The 20118-nt window shown below is 38.7% G+C and overlaps 2 protein-coding genes and 1 long non-coding RNA gene across 9 annotated transcripts in view; all 3 read right to left on the reverse strand.

Annotated features, from left to right (window-relative positions):
* The window catches only part of LOC127964903 (protein NLRC3-like), a 163062-nt gene extending 155150 nt beyond the window's left edge, over positions 1 to 7912 (reverse strand). For 2 of the 6 annotated variants that reach the window (XM_052565405.1, XM_052565396.1), the window contains exon 1: positions 5855 to 5872. The gene's annotated coding sequence lies outside the window, so the exon portion shown is untranslated. Of the gene's footprint in view, positions 1 to 1643; positions 1668 to 5854; positions 5873 to 7819 lie in introns of those variants that run through there. The other 4 variants (XM_052565401.1, XM_052565403.1, XM_052565398.1 and 1 more) reach the window with 4 other exon arrangements.
* Positions 1 to 20118, reverse strand: part of LOC127964884 (NACHT, LRR and PYD domains-containing protein 12-like) — a 1383583-nt gene that overhangs the window by 764669 nt on the left and 598796 nt on the right. The gene's annotated exons all lie outside the window — the stretch shown is intronic.
* Positions 10121 to 18955, reverse strand: LOC127964950 (uncharacterized). 2 transcript variants are annotated; one of them, XR_008155171.1, is made up of 4 exons: positions 18776 to 18955; positions 18252 to 18641; positions 10762 to 10864; positions 10121 to 10575 (listed from the first exon to the last, which is right to left on the reverse strand). It is a non-coding gene; the product is annotated as an uncharacterized LOC127964950 (long non-coding RNA). The 2 variants fall into 2 exon arrangements; XR_008155170.1 differs by having other exon boundaries at positions 10762 to 10845; positions 18776 to 18942.

Here is a 20118-nt window from a genome sequence, read left to right on the forward strand (position 1 = left end):
TATCATCGCTCACAAATGTTGGGACATTTGACAATGTAACTCGCTTAGCCGGTAGAGAAAGGGGCAAGACAGGGACAAGTTCACCGCTTATAATTATTCCGTGCTCAACTATTTCATTAGCCTTATCAATACTATCAAGAAAAACTACCATAGCACCATTCATTCTCGAGGCGGAAAGCACACTCTCGTGCCCAACCACCTCTCCAATTGCCAAACAACAATCGCGGATGCCACCTTTACACCGTGTCGCCGCGTAAGTGAGCTCAACACCTGCATGTGTGGGGCCGACATGCTTCCTCAAAAGAGCGGATAGCACACGGCCCGAGAAAAACTCAAACAATCAACTATAAACACGCCGTGGGGGGGAGTTTGACTCACAGCACACCACTCCGCCTCTACACGCTCACGCTCGCACCGGAAATGACAGTGACAGTGAGAGAGAGAGAGAGAGAGAGAGAGAGAGAGAGAGAGAGAGAGAGATGGACAGCGATTGTATCCTCTCGTCGCTGGAAAATATAATGTAGTGATTCTGTATTTAAACTGTATTTAATAAAAGTAATGGGGCAGTGTTGACAAGTTTATTTTCTCCTGGATCTGTGAGCTGCGCGGTTTCCGATGTGTGTGTGTGTGTGTGTGTGTGTTTCATTAATACAGAACGATAATTAAAGGCTCTAATGCACACCAGTGCATTATATGTGTGTGTATTGTAAGAGCTAGACAACGAATGATGACGTGTGACGGTATAGTAGTGGTGTCCCAATCTTTAGGGGAATATTGTCTCCCCTACCCCTTGACACTCTGTTTCAAGGGACAAGGGGAAGGGGTATAAAATAGAATTGGGAAAAAAGATCAGATCTTGAGGAAAAACACAGTGTCTATTTTACAGTATTTTACAGTCAAGTCCAGCACACTGAATACTGTTATTTGTCCAATGATATTTGTCTATTACAAACTGAAGTACTGTCTAGTGACAAGAACACTAACCGCAGCTCTACAAGACTATTATAAAGCAGCCAAACAAATAGTTCAAACTACATTTATCTTGAGGAAAAACCCAGTGTCTGTACGAAAGAAAAGCTCTACAAGACTATTATAAAGCAGCCAAACAACTATAAACTGATTCTGAGCTGCACTTCTGGGTATGTGTGTTATTAACTGTTCTTCATGATAAAACACTAGAACTACTGCTACTACTGTCTAGTCTATGAACATGTTTCAGGTTTAAATATCACTATATGCCATAACTGTAGGGCTATTTCCTCTATGCCGGGTCGGACGTGCAGTGTGAAAGGGACTCTAGGGTCAGAGGTCACTGGATCATATCTCACATGAGGTCAGAGGTCACTGGATCATATCTCACCTGGGGTCAGAGGTCACTGGATCATATCTCACCTGAGGTCAGAGGTCACTGGATCATATCTCACCTGGGGTCAGAGGTCACTGGATCATCACTGGATTCAGGAGGATTCATGGATCTGTGGCTCTTCAGAGACTCTCTGGTGTGATCTGGAGATGAAGATCTCTCTCTGATCTCCATAATGACAGACTGACACGAGGCCTGTATATCAAACACTTCACTAATCATACATGACTATATATTCATTCATTCTTCAATTATTATTATATAACAGAATATCCATTACACTTTCAATAATTCAGATTATTGTGATGAGGAAGATGATAAAATGATCAGCTCTACACTTCAGTCACAGTCTGAATATTTCAGGAGATCAGTGTGTGATCATGTATCAGCAAACATGTGTCTGTTCCTTCCAGAGAAAGGAGAAAGATTTAAGAGGTCATCAGATGCGCATTTCACACAAGTTTGTATGATTCTTTAGGTTCTTAGTGAAAAGTCTGTAACATACTTAGGTCAAAATAATCAAAAACAATAATCTGTAGAGATCAGAAATATCAAATATATTCCACCTGTCGCTCAAACAGGCCTCATACTTGAGCTTTCTTTCGTTTTAAAACTTGTTCGTTCTATAATCTCGATATTTTAAAATAAAAACAATATATAAAAACGATCTTTTACAGACGACGAAGAAGAAAAAGTCACAACTTAACACGGACACCAGTTAAACTGTAACACCTGTGTTGGGAACTCAGAAACGAAGACCAGGAGACTCTTGGGTAATCTTCAGCAGGATTCTTTTATTGAGAACGCTCTGCGTGGCGCTGTAGTCATCAATAGTCTAATTTGTCCTTAAGACATTGTAGTTTTTATATATTCAAGTGGGAGGGATCCATACAGTAGAGGTGGAGACCATTTTAACAAAGGATGCAAATGCAATCAGGAAGATTCCAGACACTGGCAACTTCCCAGCCTTGATCTTATCAGCATAACAGTGTCATTTAAATACAGAGGTGCCTGACAGTATCAGAGACAAAAGGCACAGCTGTGTCTTGAGCTTAAAAAAACCAAATGGCAAGGAAGAGCACAAAGACAAAAGGACATTATCTCAGACACCTGATTTTCCTGATTTACCTCAAAATGTATATCAAAACGTTTTCAGTTCATATGCTATTACATTGGAACCTAGTTTTAACATTTTATAAATTTTTAATCCCACAGTCCTCCCGTTGAGAGTTCTAATAACTCTCACATAATACAAATTTAAACTTTCATAAGTCCATTCTATGGCCTATGTTTGTTAACATAAGCCCCATCTTCGGTCATGTAATTTGAAAAGGTTACAGGCACATTTAACTTATTCTGTGTCTTATACTAGATTTACTTAGGTGTATTTTTAGAACCATAACTGTTGACACATATGGCATGGATGGTAACACGTTATACAAACTACATGATGACACAGAAAAAAATCATGTAGCATAAATCTGGAAGTCTTGAAGTCCATGGCGTCCGAATAGCTGTGAAGTCTGTTTTCTGTAGTCCATTTCGCATGTAGATTCACTGATATGACTCTTTGTCCTCATGAAGCTTGTTCATGGATGTCTGAGGGGATGCTTTACACCAGGGTGTCACATATGGAAATGACTTCTCATGCGTGCATACCTGCAACACAAGAAAACAAAGAAACAGCAGACCAGCAGTATTCATGCATAGACAATTTTAGACTTCTGTTGATCGTATAGTGGTTTTAAGTCTGGTGATTGTATAGTGTTTTTCTCAAACTAGTTTTAAGTAATTTGACACCTATGGACCAGTGAGGTGGGGATAAAACTATGGATAGGGGAAACCTATGAGGAAGTCTTCACCACAGGGTTGGCCCTGAGGCCTGTTGCACTTCGGTTCTTCCCTGGGCTCCTCACTGGTCTGTGTGTGTCCTAGTCTGTCCCTGTAGCTGTTGTGTGAACTTAACTGGGTGACATCTCCATCCTCTAATGAAATATCAGTCATAACAAGACATCATAACCCAAAAAAGAATAGGAGTGACTGGAGTGTGCTTTAGTATAGCTTTGAAGGCTGTGAATGTACTTAACGTTCGCTCAATGAAAGGAAGTGACAGTCAACGTATTTATAAAGGAGGTTTCATCTTTGTTGTACATTACTGGGGAAGTTAAGCACTCACAGCCCTTACAGTTAACACCTGAGCAAGCTGCTCCAACAGTTAGGTGACGTGGGGAGGGGCAGATTCAGTGTGGTAAGTAGACTGAGTAGGAGCTGAGTAAAGCTGTTCATTTCTCTTAATGTCTTCTTGCTTTTCCTACACTCTTTCATCCAGTGTCCAGGTTTACCACAAAAATGACAACTGCCCTCCTTCTTAGGACTTCTACGTTTCGGTCGGTTCTCTGTTTTGACCTGAAAAGATGCTGCTGCAATCTTTACTCTGGCTTTGACATCAGAGTTTCTTTCCCAAGTAGCTAAACTGTCTAGATTACTTCGGAGAGTTTTGTTAGACCAAGTTAGATCTAAGAATGGCAAAGCTTTTCTGTACTCAGCTACAAGGCCATCTGACCAGATGCGAACTAATGGTCCCTTGTCCTCTAACACACTTTCATTATCATCAATTATTCCACTGTAAGTTAAGGCTGACTGACAAAATCTTTCAGTGTATTTACTCACAGTTTCAGCCTCCTTCTGTACACAACTAGTGACCTTTGACCAATCCACTTTTGGTCCAACAATATTCTTTAACTCTCTCAGAACTCCCTCTCTCAATTCATCTTTACTGGCATGTTGTAGTTCAGAAGTAACAGCAGACTCAAAACTGTTGAATTCAGATTCAGTAAGTATTTGTGACATCAGCTGTGTGACTTCTGCTAACGATATGTCATAGAGACGCATTTTGCTGATCAATGCTCTTCTGAATTCAGTAAAATTTGTGCGTACAGAGGGTAAGCTCTGGGATAGTCTCTCTATATCTTTAGGTCTTAGCCCTTTGGCAACAGTTTGTACTTGGACAACAGAAGAGTTGGCAGGAACACGTTCAGTTTCCTCAATTCTCTGAGATCTTTTCCTCGCTCCACATACCTTTACTAAATCTACAGTTACATCAGTTACTGACTGGATGGCTACATCTGTTTCAAAGAAAGCTTGTAAATCAGGATAATTGTTATCAGTCTGACTTACTTCTTCCACATCAGTTTTTGCTGCAGCTTTGTTGCGATTCAGTTTCTTAGTCAAAGACGATACTCTAGCTCTGAGCTCTTTGATCTGTTCCTCTAGTTCTGAGGTACGCTGAGAATGTTGTGTAGCTAGTGCTAAACCAAATTCTCTGTGGCAGCAGATAATGCCTTTCGCATTGTTTTTGCGAATACATGATCCTAGTACCTTTTTACATTCTTCAATTGACCATACTTTTTCTGGATCAATACCAAATTTCTTTATCAAATCCAATCTGACTGACTCTGTCACTATTGAGTCTATATGCTGTCCTAACAATGATTTGAACTCACTCTCTGTCCATGAAGGAGTAGCTAGTCCACCTTTCTTAGTTGTTGGAATCAGATTATGATTTCTTCTCAACATTTTGTAATGTCTTTCTGACACAAAAGGACACTTCTAACACAAACTATTAGCACTTAATGCTAAACATCCCTGTCAGACACAGAGGGTAGCAAGATGTTAGCATGTGATGCTAATCTTCCCTGCCTAACAGAGGATTATTTTCATCTCTAAAATATAATTTTTAGAGGGTAATTTAGTTAACCAAACCCTACAGCTGTCTGTTAACTCTTCTCTGACGGCGCAGAGGGTAACATTTGTTCTGGTCTTAAAGGTTCTTTTGGATAGAGGTACACTCACCAACCATTGGTTGTACAAAAGATTCAGTCTGGAATGAAGTCTGATCTTTGTTGAGGTTGCAGTTTCAATCTGGATTCAGGTGAGAAGCTTGATCCGGGTCACGGCACCAAAAACTGTTGGGAACTCAGAAACGAAGACCAGGAGACTCTTGGGTAATCTTCAGCAGGATTCTTTTATTGAGAATGCTCTGCGTGGCGCTGTAGTCATCAATAGTCTAATTTGTCTTTAAGACATTGTAGTTTTTATACATTCAAGTGGGAGGGATCCATACAGTAGAGGTGGAGACCATTTTAACAAAGGATGCAAATGCAATCAGGAAGATTCCAGACACTGGCAACTTCCCAGCCTTGATCTTATCAGCATAACAGTGTCATTTAAATACAGAGGTGCCTGACAGTATCAGAGACAAAAGGCACAGCTGTGTCTTGAGCTTAAAAAAACCAAATGGCAAGGAAGAGCACAAAGACAAAAGGACATTATCTCAGACACCTGATTTTCCTGATTTACCTCAAAATGTATATCAAAACGTTTTCAGTTCATATGCTATTACATTGGAACCTAGTTTTAACATTTTATAAATTTTTAATCCCACACCTGCCAAAAATAAAATCCTGCTTATCATTCAACTTGAACACCCACCTTTGCATATTAATTTGTAAAGAATCTTCTTTTTCTTCTTTTAGAGTTTAACTGGCGGTTGGCAGACCAACTTAAGGTGTATTTACCGCCATCTACCAGATAGGAGTGTGGTCGTCGAGAATAGTCAGAGGGAATTATTCACCTATGCGCATACTTATGATATAAATATGTACATATTAAATACGGTAGAACAACCCCGTATTTTAGATACATCTCCTAATAGATTAACTAAAGTAAGCGCTTTCCCTTCTTTATATAGGACTGATGTTAACCAACTATGCTCTTCCATATAATTATTACACTCTATTAGGACATGTTCAACTGTTTCTGGCTGACCGCAAAAATCACAACCTCTTGTCTGATGTTTCCCTATACAGAGTAAAGATCTATTGAGACCTGAATGACCAATCCTTAAATGTGTCAGCACTGCCTCTTCTCTCCTACTTCCATCCCTAGATCTACCCCCTCCCACATTTCTTTGTACACAGTAAAGTTCAAGTTCAAGTTCAAGTCTGCTTTATTGTCAATTTCCACATGTACAGTACATACATACAGAGAATCGAAATTGCGTTACTCTCAGACCCCGGTGCATACAGATAACATTAACATTAAAGCCTAAAAAAATAACTAGATCAAATATAAAATGTAGATACAACTATACAATAAGGGAATGATAAAAAAGACATATAATAAAATAAAAAATAAAGTTAAAAATAAAGTTAAATAAAGCAGCGCAAGGTAAATGACAGATATAGTGCAAATCAATGAAGTGAACAACAGTGCAGTTAAAAGATATTTTAGTGCAAAAAAAATCACTTATTGAAAATATCTTATTAAGTCTGATTAAAGTGACAAGTGAAAAAGTGACCAAGAGCAGTTATTTAACTGACTGATGAGGTAGTGGAATGACGTCAGTTCCATGCCGAATGAGGTAGTGAGCAGACCAATGCTGCACAAGTGACTAGTGCATGCCATCATATAATTAGTGTGTGGGGGGGGGGGGCAATTATAGTGGCAAGATGTCTGCCAGTGTCATTACTATCCCACTGCTCTTGCCACATCCCATTCACTTTTTCCTGAATAATAGATTTCCCTTCAGCTTTGCATAGAGGGACATTGATGTTAACCTCATCCAATTTCAAGGCCTGTTTAGCTAGAATATCCACCTCTTCATTTCCATCAATACCTACATGGGCAGGGACCCAAACAAACTGAACACAAACACCTTTACTATTCAGCTGAAACAATATATGGTAAATTTTGTATAATAGATCTAGTCTGCATGACTTTCCTGTTTTTATGCTCAATAATGCAGCTAGACTGTCTGAGGCAACTACAGCTCTGTTTATGCCCCCAATATAATTCATAAACAACCAATTAAGAGCTAAAGCAATGGCAGTGAGTTCAACAGTATACACTGCAAGATAATCAGAAGTTCTTCTTTTAATTTTGATGTTGTGTAATACTCACTGCCGCTCCTGTTCTGCCATTGTTGGGATCTTTAGACCCATCAGTATACAGTAAAATGTGTTCTTTAAACTGTTCAAAATAATTTTTAACAACAAGCCATTCTGGGGTACCGCTACTTTCCTGGCTTTCTGGCATAACAAACAGCCATGGACGTATAGATGAACATGGTACAGTCGAACTGAACTTAAATTGCGTCAGGCCTACATTCTGGGCTTTAATATCTACAATCCACCCAAAGCTATAGTAGTTAGACTTCTGATGTTCCCAACAATCCTTAAACACAGCTTTTGCTGGGTGAACACAGCTATATTTGTAAAGAATCATTAGAGCTTGATATTATTATAATTCTGAAGATGAACTTCCGGTCATCTGATTTTACGTGCGTCACAACTCACTACAACGGTTCAAAGATCGAGATTAGGATGAAAACAACGTTAAAACGAAAACATTGTACAATAATATGAAATGAAATCAAAAGCTTATAACTGAACTTACCGTAATGAGATTTTTATGTAAGTTTTTAAGTCTTCGAAATGTGAAGTTACATTCGGTAAATATCTAGACTTTACTTTCGATTTCAACACAAAGACGTGTCCTCGTGATGCAGACCACGCATGCGCAAGAGACCTCAGGTGTCAACAACATACAAACCCCGCCCATTCATTCATCTGCTTTCATTTGTCTGCTGTCAGTCTATCGTTAAATGTGTTTAGCGCCACCTGCTGCACTGGAGTATGTGACGCGTCCTCGATTACATGCTACTGATCGAGTCTCATGAAGAAAATACTGTTAATTCATACACAACTCCTTCAAATGTTATTTATGATTTCTTTCAATACAATTCTTTCTAAATTAAAGCTTTTTGCAATTAGTATACATTTAATATACATTTCAACTACATATCTCAAATGTATCTGTGCTTATTTTATTCATAAAAATGTGTGTCTTTAATTATGTATACATATGTCCTTACCCCAGTCTAGTAAATACATTTTTGGATGGATTTGAATATTGTAATATTTTCTAATCTGTTTGTCTGTATCTCATCATCTCTCTTCTGCTACTATTGCATTTTAATTGACATTTTGTTTTATCTTTTTCCAAGGTGTTTTCATTCCTTGTATATGGTCTTAAAAAGATACACTTCAGTCACTGTATATGGTCTTTAACCCATCCAAAGTGTGTGTGTGCATGCACGTGCGCTCGCACACACACACACAACGAGCAGTGGGTATCATTTATGCTGCGGCACCCGGGAAGCAGTTTGGGGTTCAGTGCCTTGCTCAAGAGTACCTAAGTCGTGGTATTGCCGGCCCGAGACTTGAACCCACAACCCTAGGGTTAGGAGTCAAACTCTCTAACCACTAGACCACTACTTCCCCGTCAAAAGGTATTATAACATTAATAATAACATTAACACAACACCAAACTAACACTTTTGGACTTCCTCAGTTTGTGTAAATCCACATGGGGTTCGGAGTGTTATTTTATATATTTCATAACTTTCACACATCTTGTACAAACACGTGGTTTTCATTCAGAATTACAGTGTATACTCTTTTCTTTATTTAGCCTAATTAATGGAAGTGAAATGTGACAACATGCCCCATAGGTGTGACACACTGTAAAATCTGAGGGGCACTAATTAACATTTGACAGCTTAAATGATCTGATCTAATGAGGGGAAAAAACATACAAGCGTAACATTTTGTAATAACATTATTAACTTTTATAGAAATAGAGGAGACATTTCTGAATATTGAACACTGACTCTCAGTCTTTATCCATTTGTTTCCTGTGGTTTACATTAAACCCGTCACACAGCTTCTTCAGTCCGCTGCCATCAGGGAGGACACTGTAGAGTCTCCAGGCCAGGAGCAGCAGACTGAAGGACAGCTTCATCCATCAGGCTGTCAGGAAGCTGCTTTATTTAACTTTATTTTTATTTTTATTATATGTCTTTTTTACATTCCCTTATTGTATAGTTGTATCTACATTTTATATTTGATCTAGATGTTTAGGCTCTACTGTTAATGTTATCTGTATGCACCGAGGGTCTGAGAGTAACACAGTTTATATTCTCTGTATGTTTGTACTGTACATGTGGAAGAATTGACAATAAAGCAGACTTGACTTCCAGATGAAAATAACATTGAACAGAAGAGATATGTGCATTGAATATACACACGCACAAGGTATTTATGTTAAATCAATATATAGGCTACTAAAACTCAGTGTACAGAATGGCAACATGAGATATATATACACTTTTATAATATGAATATTACTTTGCACTGTTTCTACTTCAGAGATCACTGTTCCCAGATATTTTTGCCTCTCATCAAATGCCTGATCTCTTTAGAAAGCTGAGACCCTGTAGTTTCTTATGGAACAATCAGAATAATTGTGTGAAGTACTGGCACAGAGTTATAGAGGCTAGAATATTGTTTTTTTCTTTCTGCCGGATAACAAGCATCTCAACTGAACACATTTCAGCCTCTAGGTCACTTGATATGACTTTAGAAACACAATGAGCCCAAGCACCAGGTCGTGTGAAGCTGTGTGCAAAAGCAGATCAATACAGAATGAAATAGAAGTGCTTTAGACCATTTATTTGCCAAGGTATGCAAATGCGTTTTGTAAAATGCCCTGCTGAAACTCCCCATAAGACTTTTGGTTCCCTAAAATGCACACTGACAATAAAAGACTTACTGTGTGGCAAACTCTTGGTGTAGAAGCAGAATCCTGGTCTCCAATGAAAGAAAACAATAGTCTTGCAGACTATTTGGATTATATTTCAGGGGTTTCTGATATAGAATGAATACACAAAATATGGAAGGATTACACAAAAGTCTATATTTATAAACTATTATAAAAGTTATATTTATTTGCAAATAAAAATAGGTACAAGATTCCCCTTTACAAATATACATAAAGAAATGCTGCATGTTGAAATCCCCTCCCTGTAGAGAGAACTACACTACTGTGAAGGACAGAGATAAAAAGGGCTAATGCTCTTTGAAAAGGATGGTTTTATTGAACTTCTGTCACATGTTGTTGCTCTGGAAGGTAAGGTTAGTCATTTTAGCGATGTGTTGCAGAAACAAAAACTAAAGTGACATTTAATCACACATTGATATATCAATCTTATACACTTTGAATTATTGTTGGTCAGTGATACACAGACCCTTTGAAGAAGAGCTGGAAAGTTGTTTGGCACATTCTGCCCCGTTCTGTCAAAGTCCTCGCTCCTGAAGAAAAGAAACATTCTGTGATTGTGGAAACAAACTTGTAAAAAGCTTTGGGTCAACCACAATCTTGTAATACTATTATGTCATAGCCTCGCTGTTCCTGTGTAACAGGACCTGTATTGTACACACATCCACTGAGTAACTAACCATTATCCCAAATATAATCCTAATATTGTCATATCTTACAGGTGAAAGGTGATCCACGGCTCTCGTTTTGAGACGACGGCGAATGGAGCATCTGTAGACTGCACAAAAGTCTGGCATCTTCTCCTATAAAGCCAGCAATGTCCTGTATCATAATGTAAGATGATTTTAACAAACCAAACCGATTGGAAATCATGTGTAACTTCAGTTCTATTGAAAAGAAAGAGCAGTTCTGTCTCTAACACTGATGTGATATTGTAGCAGCTAAACTGTAACTACTAGATCTCACTCAGAGCTTCTTGTTATTAGCCAGATAATAACTACAACCACATCCACAAAGATTGTCATTTAGACAAAAGATCAGTTGTCATAAAATCGTTATAGGTGTCAGTAAAACCTTTATAACTGAACAGCTCGCTTGTGTTCTCAGCCAGTAGACGTGATACACAACTGCTGCATGATTAAATTGTGTTTCGAGAAGTAAAGCTGCAATTTAAACATGTTCAAGCATCCAGATTTATAGCCACGTTAATAACGTTTATCTCTGTCTGTCGGGTAAAGTGTGCTGGAGCTCGCGCCGGTGCGGGTCAGAAGTGCGGATCGAGGCGCATAACGGCTGCTAGGGGACGCTCGCGAGCACCTTCTGAACCCTAAAATGATAAACGGGACACTCTACGCACGGTCTTGTGGACTTAACGGACACGCGCACGCGGCGGCTAGTGTAAGTCCGTAAGAGCGCGAGGACACATGAAGTGTTCATTTGGGACAGGGACACTCACGCACTCCCCAAAAACACAGCACACAACACAGATAAGCGTCCAATTCGAACAAACACATAATTAATGGTTCCCACTCACATTAACTAATAAATTCCTTCTTTGTTTGTAAGGGTAGTCTTGTCAATGTGCGCGTGACGTAGTTGTGCATGTGCAGACTCTGTCAGAGCGGTTCCAGTTTACTTTCGGTTTCGTTTTCTCTGCCGCTATTTCAAAGAGTTGTATATGTGCGTGCATGAACCTAAGTTAATTTATCTTTCTTTATCAGTCTTGCAGATCATCTTTGGTGTATCAACAAAAGGATGTGCATGACCAGCGGTGCACTTGCTGCAACCTGAAAAGTTTAGATGTTTCTAATTTAAATTTTCTAACGTTACCTGTTAGATTGTGTTTTATTTACGTCTACACCTGGATAGCCTTAAACGTACCCTTTACAATAATGAAATACTAATTATTGTCGTACAGTATAGGGGTTGCAAGACTACTGATTTCTACTAGTCGATTTATTTTATTAAAAAAATGCTTGAGTTACTTGATAAGACCGTTATGACTTTTTATATATTTTTTCGTGAGCAAGTATGTCGTGTTAAACTAAAATAATTATTAATTTCAAAAATAATATTTATCATGCAAGCAGAGAGATGTCATGACAAACGTTTAGTGATCATTTGAACACGACTGAATCCATTCAATGCGCACATTTTCATTACGCAGAACACTTTATGCGAGTCTTAATGTTAATGAACTTCACTAAACAGATGTGTGTGTGCCGCGCAAACCAGCAAAAGGTAAATATGCAAACATGTAGGACAAGTAGACAATGTATCCGTATCGAAGCTGATTATTAGCCTGCTCTTGAGAGAACTGATTTGGTTTTTTAGACTGAGATGCTCAACGCTGCGGTTTGATTGGTGAGCGCGCTGTGCTTATTCCATTGAATCATTGCCTTTTAAATATATACAAATACTATAACGTGCATGATGTATTATTATAGGTAAAATTACTCTTGCAACGATCTGATTTCTGAGAGATGCACAGAGAGGCGACAACAATGCGGTGTTTGATTTGCGCTCTTTTCACTCAAAGTTTACATTCATTCACTTCTGGCGCTGATCCCCTGGGTCACCTGTTATCTAGCAAACACCAGACTCTGTCAGCTTCAGCAGAGTATTCAGGCAGAATTATTCCTTGTCCATTATTCGTTTTTAAGCCATTATCCTTGCCATTCCGAATAAGGTATTCGGCTTCAGGCACAACCCTAATTATTACATTACATATTTTATTTTTACATGCAACATAGATAAGGTCATATAGTAACAGCTCCACGCAATATTGTAATTCTAAAATTCACGTCGTAGTTGCAAACACTTTGTATGCATTAAGGGGCGGTCACACTACGTTCGAAATTATTACAGACGCTGCTGTGAATATGGGCAAGAGCAAGATATAACGGTTTCCCCTCAATTATCACAACATGGATTAATCTGTGCTTGTACTGTGTCTTTTGCGACGGCGTCGAATGCGTCTTATTATATTGCACTCTCTTTATCTCTCTCTCTATAAATATATACACACTAAACAAAAAAAAAATAAAAATAGAACGTGTCCTCATTCAAATGTACCATCTGTTCCTGTTTCCATTGACACTGCGAACCATGCAGCTTCTTTTTTTATTATCTTTTAAATATGTATTATATAAAATAGGATGCTGCGCTACGGCTAAAATTAGCACTTCCTTCATTTTTTAAATTTCTGTACAGAGAGGTCACGCAGTGACGTATCGATCTTCTACTGGTCACACGACTTCACGTGATGCGAATTCGCAGGTCAGAGTTCACCAAACTTGAACTTCCGAACGCAGCGAAATGCAAATTTTTCGCATTAGCCTGCGTTTCCGGTCTGACGCATTCGCATGCGTATGAATGGAAGTCAATGGAAACGAAAAGTGCAGTGTGACCGCCCCTTTATGGTTAGTGCATGCTGGAGTAGTTGATTGTTTCCGACAGCGCCGAGTAGTCTATGCAAGCACTAGTACAGTATGACAAAAATTTCGCTGTATTTATGTTCGCATGCCCAGAAGAGCCAAACGTATCCCTTCTAGCTTTGCTGCGCGCATTTGTCATATCATGAGCATTGCGTGTGTCTGTGCCCTGTGCCAAGGCATCAGTCATATACATTTTTGACCACGGACATAATGTCAGCAAAAGCAGCATTATTAAGTAAATAAAATGAAAATAAAGTACATAAAAATTATTTGACCTTACAGCTTCAAACTCTGTTCTAGAGGGCCAGTGTCCTTTATAGTTTAGCTCCCAGGGTCGGACTGGGGGTAAAGCCAGTACTCATTACCAGGGCCCCAATGGAAGAAAGGGCCCTTGAAAAGTATGAATCTGAAATATATTTTATTTTACCTGGATATTTTCATGGGTGGGAGGCATGGGGGCCCATCAGGACTGCCTATGCATAGGGCCCGGGAGCTTTAACCCTAATTATACACACTTGAACCAGCTAATCAAGCTCTTACTAGACACACTAGAATATTCCAGATAGGTGTGTTAAGGCCAGTTGGAGCTAAACTTTTCAGGACACTGGCCATCCAGGATCTAGTTTGGAGACCCCTGTCCTACAGAGTTGATACTTTTGCACATGCTTTTTGATCATTACAAATAATAATGTAAAATTATTTTCTTAGAATAGGAGATATGCTGTCTCTCGCATTACATACATTATCAGTAGTTAAGTATGTGGTCTTGAAGAGGACCCTTTTTTCTCTCATTTGGACTCGGTCTTGACTTGGACTCGAAACTTTTGGACTTGAACCTCTTTGGACTCGGTCTTGACTCGGTCTCGACTAGTCCTGGACTTGGACTCGACAAAGCTTGACTTGACTACAGCTCTAGATTTATCTATGTGGGTGTCAACTGGGCATGGGCTCAGAGTGGGCACTTTGATCAGAGCCGGATTATCCATAAGGGCACTTGGGCCAGTGTCCAGGGGCACCAACCATTCACAACAACTAGGGGGGTACCACATGACACAAGCTTTAAAAATAATTTTCGTAAATTGTTTTATTATTAACTTGAAATTCTTGAAATACCATGCATAAGTCATTTATGAACACTAACTTAACAACAATAATAATAAATGATAAATAAATAAAGATTACATGACCACTGTCAGTCCCCGCCCCCCCTTCCTTCCCCAATCTGTCAGAGTTGAGTTGGTACACAACAAGTATGTGCACATGTGTAATTTTTTTAACGTCTACAGAAAATGAATCATAATGGACAGACGTCATTTGAGAGGTTTTGCAAAAAGAAAGTTAAAGAAAGACAAGGACGCTAGACGTTTAGCTACAATTCAAAATGTTCCAGGGATCGAAAGTTCTTTTTTTTTAAACGAGTGAAGAATGAGCTCAGGACAACAATGACACTGAAGCGATTGACTGCACTCCCTGTTTACCATTGCAGCAGAGAGGGCGCTCTATGCTTCTCTTTTGAGGTATAGTGCCCACCACTTCTTAATACGGCCCTGACTTTGATGGGCTGAATGTGGGCCCCAGCTTGGATACAGTTATGGGCCCCAGTTAGGCTGCCCACACTGTTAGAAATCGCTGTAAAAAAAACGGCCAAATTTCAACAGTAACATACTGTTTTTCATTAAAACAGTGCATTCTGGGTAATATTCATAATTTTCGAGAACGTAGCCTGCTGTTATATATCGTTAATTAACAACGTTCAAAGTCGACACTCAGCGGCTTTGTTTCAAATCACACCCTAGAGACCAGAATTCAAAAGATCTTACTGAGAATTACAGAGATTCAGATGATGATGTTTTACTGTTTCGTTTGACGTCGAAAAAGTTGTAAATTAACAGTTCTTTACTGGCACCCCTGCTGCCAGTAAATTACTGTTATTTCACAGAACAATTTTTTACAGTGTATTGTTTATTTGTGGGTCCCAGATGGGCCACATTTGGGCTATATTAGGATATATTTATAGTTATATATATATATATATATTTTTGCAGATTATTTATTTTTATGCAGTTATGGGTAGCTACATAATCCTTACAATTAAATTGATTTAATTGTATGTATTTCATGTTTTATATAATTTAGGGTTATATCTTAATGTAACAATACAAGATTATTTATTTTATGAATAATCCTTTTTTATTTTATTTATAAGTATCTCAAAGGGTTTTTCTTATAATTTAAAAGCACTTGTGTTATGCGGTCATTGAGTCATTCGATGACTGGCGTCCGTGTCTTCCCGCCCCTTCTCATTCAAAAAAAACAAAAACAAAACGGTTGCTACTCTCCACTTCAACACGGTCAGCGTCTGCGTGTCAATGGACAAACTCTCTAAACTATCAAGGTAAGATAATTATATTTAACTTTATATTAGCTGAATTACTGCTGCTGTTATATAATTGGATGTACATATTTTAAAAAAATATTTGAAAATACAGAAATGGCAGAGTCACTGTGTAGTGTTTTTTGGTCCAATAATTAATATCTCTGTCTAATCCAAATTTAATTGGAGAAAATCATATGTCATCCAATCTTTTACATTTTTAACACACTCTGTTAGCTTAGATAATGGAGAAGTTTCATCTGGTCTCGTTGAGATATATAGCTGAGTATCATCAGAATAACAGTGGAAGCTAATTCCATATTTTCTAATAATATTACCAAGGGGCAACATGTATATTGAAAATAGAAGGGGACCTAGGACGGATCCTTGTGGCACTCCATATTTTACTGATGATAAATGAGATGACACCCCATTTAAATAAACAAAATGGTAGCAATCGGACAGGTAGGATCTAAACCATCTTAGAGCCTGCCCTTGAATACCTGTATAGTTTTGTAATCGATCTATGAGTATGTCATGATCTATGGTGTCGAATGCAGCACTAAGATCAAGTAAGACTAGAAATGAGATGCAGCCTTGATCTGACGCAAGAAGCAGGTCATTTGTAATTCTTCATACAGAACATTTTTGTGCAGGAAGATGCTCAATTGAGCAGACACAACTTTTTCTAAAATTTTAGACATAAATGGAAGATTTGAAATAGGCCTATAATTTGCCAGTACACTAGGATCTAGTTTTGGTTTCTTAATAAGAGGCTTGATAGCCGCCGGCTTGAATGGTTTTGGGACGTGACCTAAAGATAACGACGAGTTAATGATATTGAGAAGCGGTTCTTCGGCTACAGGTAACAACTCTTTCAGTAATTTAGTGGGTACAGGATCTAATAAACATGTTGTTGGTTTAGATACAGTGATAAGTTTATTTAGCTCTTCCTGTCCTATATTTGTAAAGCACTGCAGTTTATCTTTGGGTGCGATGAATGAAACTGAAGTGTTAGGCGCTGTAGAATCTACATTCACTATTGTATTTCTAATGTTATCTATTTTATCAGTGAAGAAATTCATAAAGTCATTACTATTTAACGTTGGTGGAATATTTGAATCAGGTGGCGTCTGGTAATTTGTTAATTTAGCCACTGTGCTAAATAAAAACCTTGGATTGTTTTGGTTATTTTCAATGAGTTTGTGTATATGCTCTGCCCTAGCAGTTTTTAGAGCCTGTCTATAACTGGACAAAAAACTTCCAAGTTCCAAGTTTTTCTCCATTTGCGTTCAAGACTACGAGTTTCTTTCTTGAGAGAGTATTACTGTTATACCATGGCACAGTTTTCTCTAACCTTTTTCAATTTGATGGGGTCAACGGCTTCTAATGTATTAGAGAGAATAGTGCCCATGTTGTCAGTAATTTCGTCTAATTCATGTGTATTTTTGGGTACAAATAGCAGTTGAGATAGATCAGGCAGGTTATTTGCGAATCTTTCTTTGGTGGCTGGAACAATAGTTCTGCCCAGACGGTAACGCTGAGACATATAGTTAATATCAGTTATAGGCAGCATGCACGATACAAAGAAATGGTCTGTAATATCATCACTTTGACGTACAATATCTATAGCAGTAAGATCGATTCCATGCGATATAATTAAATCTAGTGTATGATTAAAATGATGAGTGGGCCCAGGTGACATTTTGCTTGACTCCAATAGTAGTAAATAGTCAGTAAACGCAAGTCCTAATGCATCATTTGTATTATCAACGTGAATATTAAAATCTCCCATGATTAGCGTCTTATCAACTGTAACTAGAAGGTCTGAGAGTAAATCTGCAAATTCTTTTAGGAATTCTGTATACGGCCCTGGTGGTCTATACACAGTAGCCAGAGCAAGAGATACATTAGATTTCTTTTGCATGTCTGACAGTGTAACATTTAGCAGAAGTATTTCGAATGAGTTAAACCTGTATCCTGTGAGAATATCACTATATATTGTTGACCAGTCTGACGGGGCTCATGCTTATAGCAGTAGTTTGGTGGAGTAGACTCATTTAGACCAAAATAATCATTTGGTTTTAGCCAGGTTTCAGTCAAGCAGAGTAAATCAAAACTATTATCTGTGATCATTTCATTTACAATAACTGCTTTTGGTGTGAGTGATCTAATATTTATGAGCCCAAACTTTAAAAATTGTTTTTGTTCATTTACTTTACATTTTTCTTTGTTAAATTACGATAAGATTTTTTTTAGATCCTACATTATATTTATATTTTGACCTCACTATTCGGGGAACAGACACAGTCTTAATAGTTTTTACAGTGCAAGTACTTTTATCATTTAAGCGGGTGGAACAAAACTCATCATAATGGTTATTTGAGAATTGTCTTACTAGTCACATTGAGCGAAGTGTCCTGGAGATGTTGTCAGAGAGAAGCTCCGCTCCAATTCTGCTGGGGTGTAATCCATCAGCGCGAAACAGTCTAGGACGCTCCCAGAAAAGATTCCAGTTATTAACAAATAGCAGTTTCTGTTCTTTACACCATGACAACAACCATTCATTTAAAGCAAAAAGTCTACTGAACCTTTCGTGTCCTCGTCGATACGTGGGCAGTGGTCCTGACACGACGATCGTCGCCGCGGGCGTCGTGCTGCGAACCGTCTCGATCAGGCTCCTGAAGTCCCTCTTCAGCGTCTCCGTCTGCCGCAGCGTGGTGTCGTTAAACCCGGCGTGAAGCACGACCGCTCTGGGGCTCTCGTCGGCCTTCAGGATCGCGGGTATCTGCGCAGAAACATCGAGAACACGAGCACCAGGCAAACAATGAGTGTGCACTTTACCTTCGGCTAACGTAGCACTTACGTGTCGGACGATGGAGTAGACGTGGTGGGACTGTTAACAGCACGCTGTATACTTACCCCGGACTTGTGAGCGTCAGCCCGGGATGATTCCAGCGCGGCTCTCCGCTCTCTCAGCTGGACCTGCCTCTCTTCCAGGTCGCGAATCTGCTTCCCCACGGCCTCGAACGTGTCCTTGCCTGCAATCAGAGGTAGACATTCATCCGCCATTAAAGCAAGTAACAGTGAGTACAGCAGTGGTAATGTGTGTGAACAGAGTATTAGTCAAATAATGAGAAAGAACCAAATTGCCTACCACAGCTATGCTGATGATACCCAGATTTACCTAGCCTTATCTCCAAATGACTACAGCCCCATTGACTCCCTCTGCCAATGCATTGATGAAATTAATAGTTGGATGTGCCAGAACTATCTTCAGTTAAATAAGGAAAAAACTGAAGTCATTGCATTTGGAAACAAAGATGAAGTGTTCAAGGTGAATGCATGCCTTGACTCTAGGGGTCAAACAACTAAAAATCAAGTCAGGAATCTTGGTGTGATTCTGGAGAGAGACCTTAGTTTCAGAAGCCATGTCAAAGCAGTAACTAAGTCAGCATACTATCATTTAAAAACATTGCAAGATTTAGATGTTTTGTTTCCAGCCAAGACTTGGAGAAACTTGTTCATGCCTTTATCACCAGCAGGGTGGACTATTGTAATGGGCTCTTCACCGGCCTTCCCAAAAAGACCATTAGACAGCTGCAGCTCATCCAGAACCAGAAGATCTGAGCATATCACCCCAGTCCTCAGGTCCTTACACTGGCTTCCAGTTACATCTAGGATTGATTTTAAAGTACTTTTACTCGTATATAAGTCACTAAATGACCTAGGACCAAAATATATTTCAGATATGCTCACTGAATATAAACCTAACAGAGCACTCAGATCATTAGGATCAAGTCAGTTAGAAATACCAAGGGTTCACACAAAACAAGGGGAGTCCTCCTTTAGTTACTATGCTGCCTGCAGTTGGAATCAGCTTCCAGAAGAGATCAGATGTGCTAAAACACTAGTCACATTTAAATCTAGACTTAAAACTCATCTGTTTAGCTGTGCATTTATTGAATGAGCACTGTGCAATATCCGAACTGTTGGCGCTATATTTTCACTGTTTTATTTTATTTTATTTTTTTTATGTAAAATCATTTTCTAACTGTTTTTAAATGTTTTAATCATTTTAAAAGTTTTAAAATTGCTTGTTTTATTTTTGTTATTATTTTTCTTCATGATTATTTTACTTTCTTTTATGTAAAGCACTTTGAATTACCATTGTGTACGAAATATGCTATATAAATAAACTAGCCTTGCCTTGCCTTATTAGCAATATAAGCGCAGTTAGCAGCAACCACGCCACTGATGCTAAT

The sequence above is a fragment of the Carassius gibelio genome, chromosome B9, assembly GCF_023724105.1.
Source record: "Carassius gibelio isolate Cgi1373 ecotype wild population from Czech Republic chromosome B9, carGib1.2-hapl.c, whole genome shotgun sequence".
Taxonomy (NCBI): Eukaryota; Metazoa; Chordata; class Actinopteri; order Cypriniformes; family Cyprinidae; genus Carassius; species Carassius gibelio.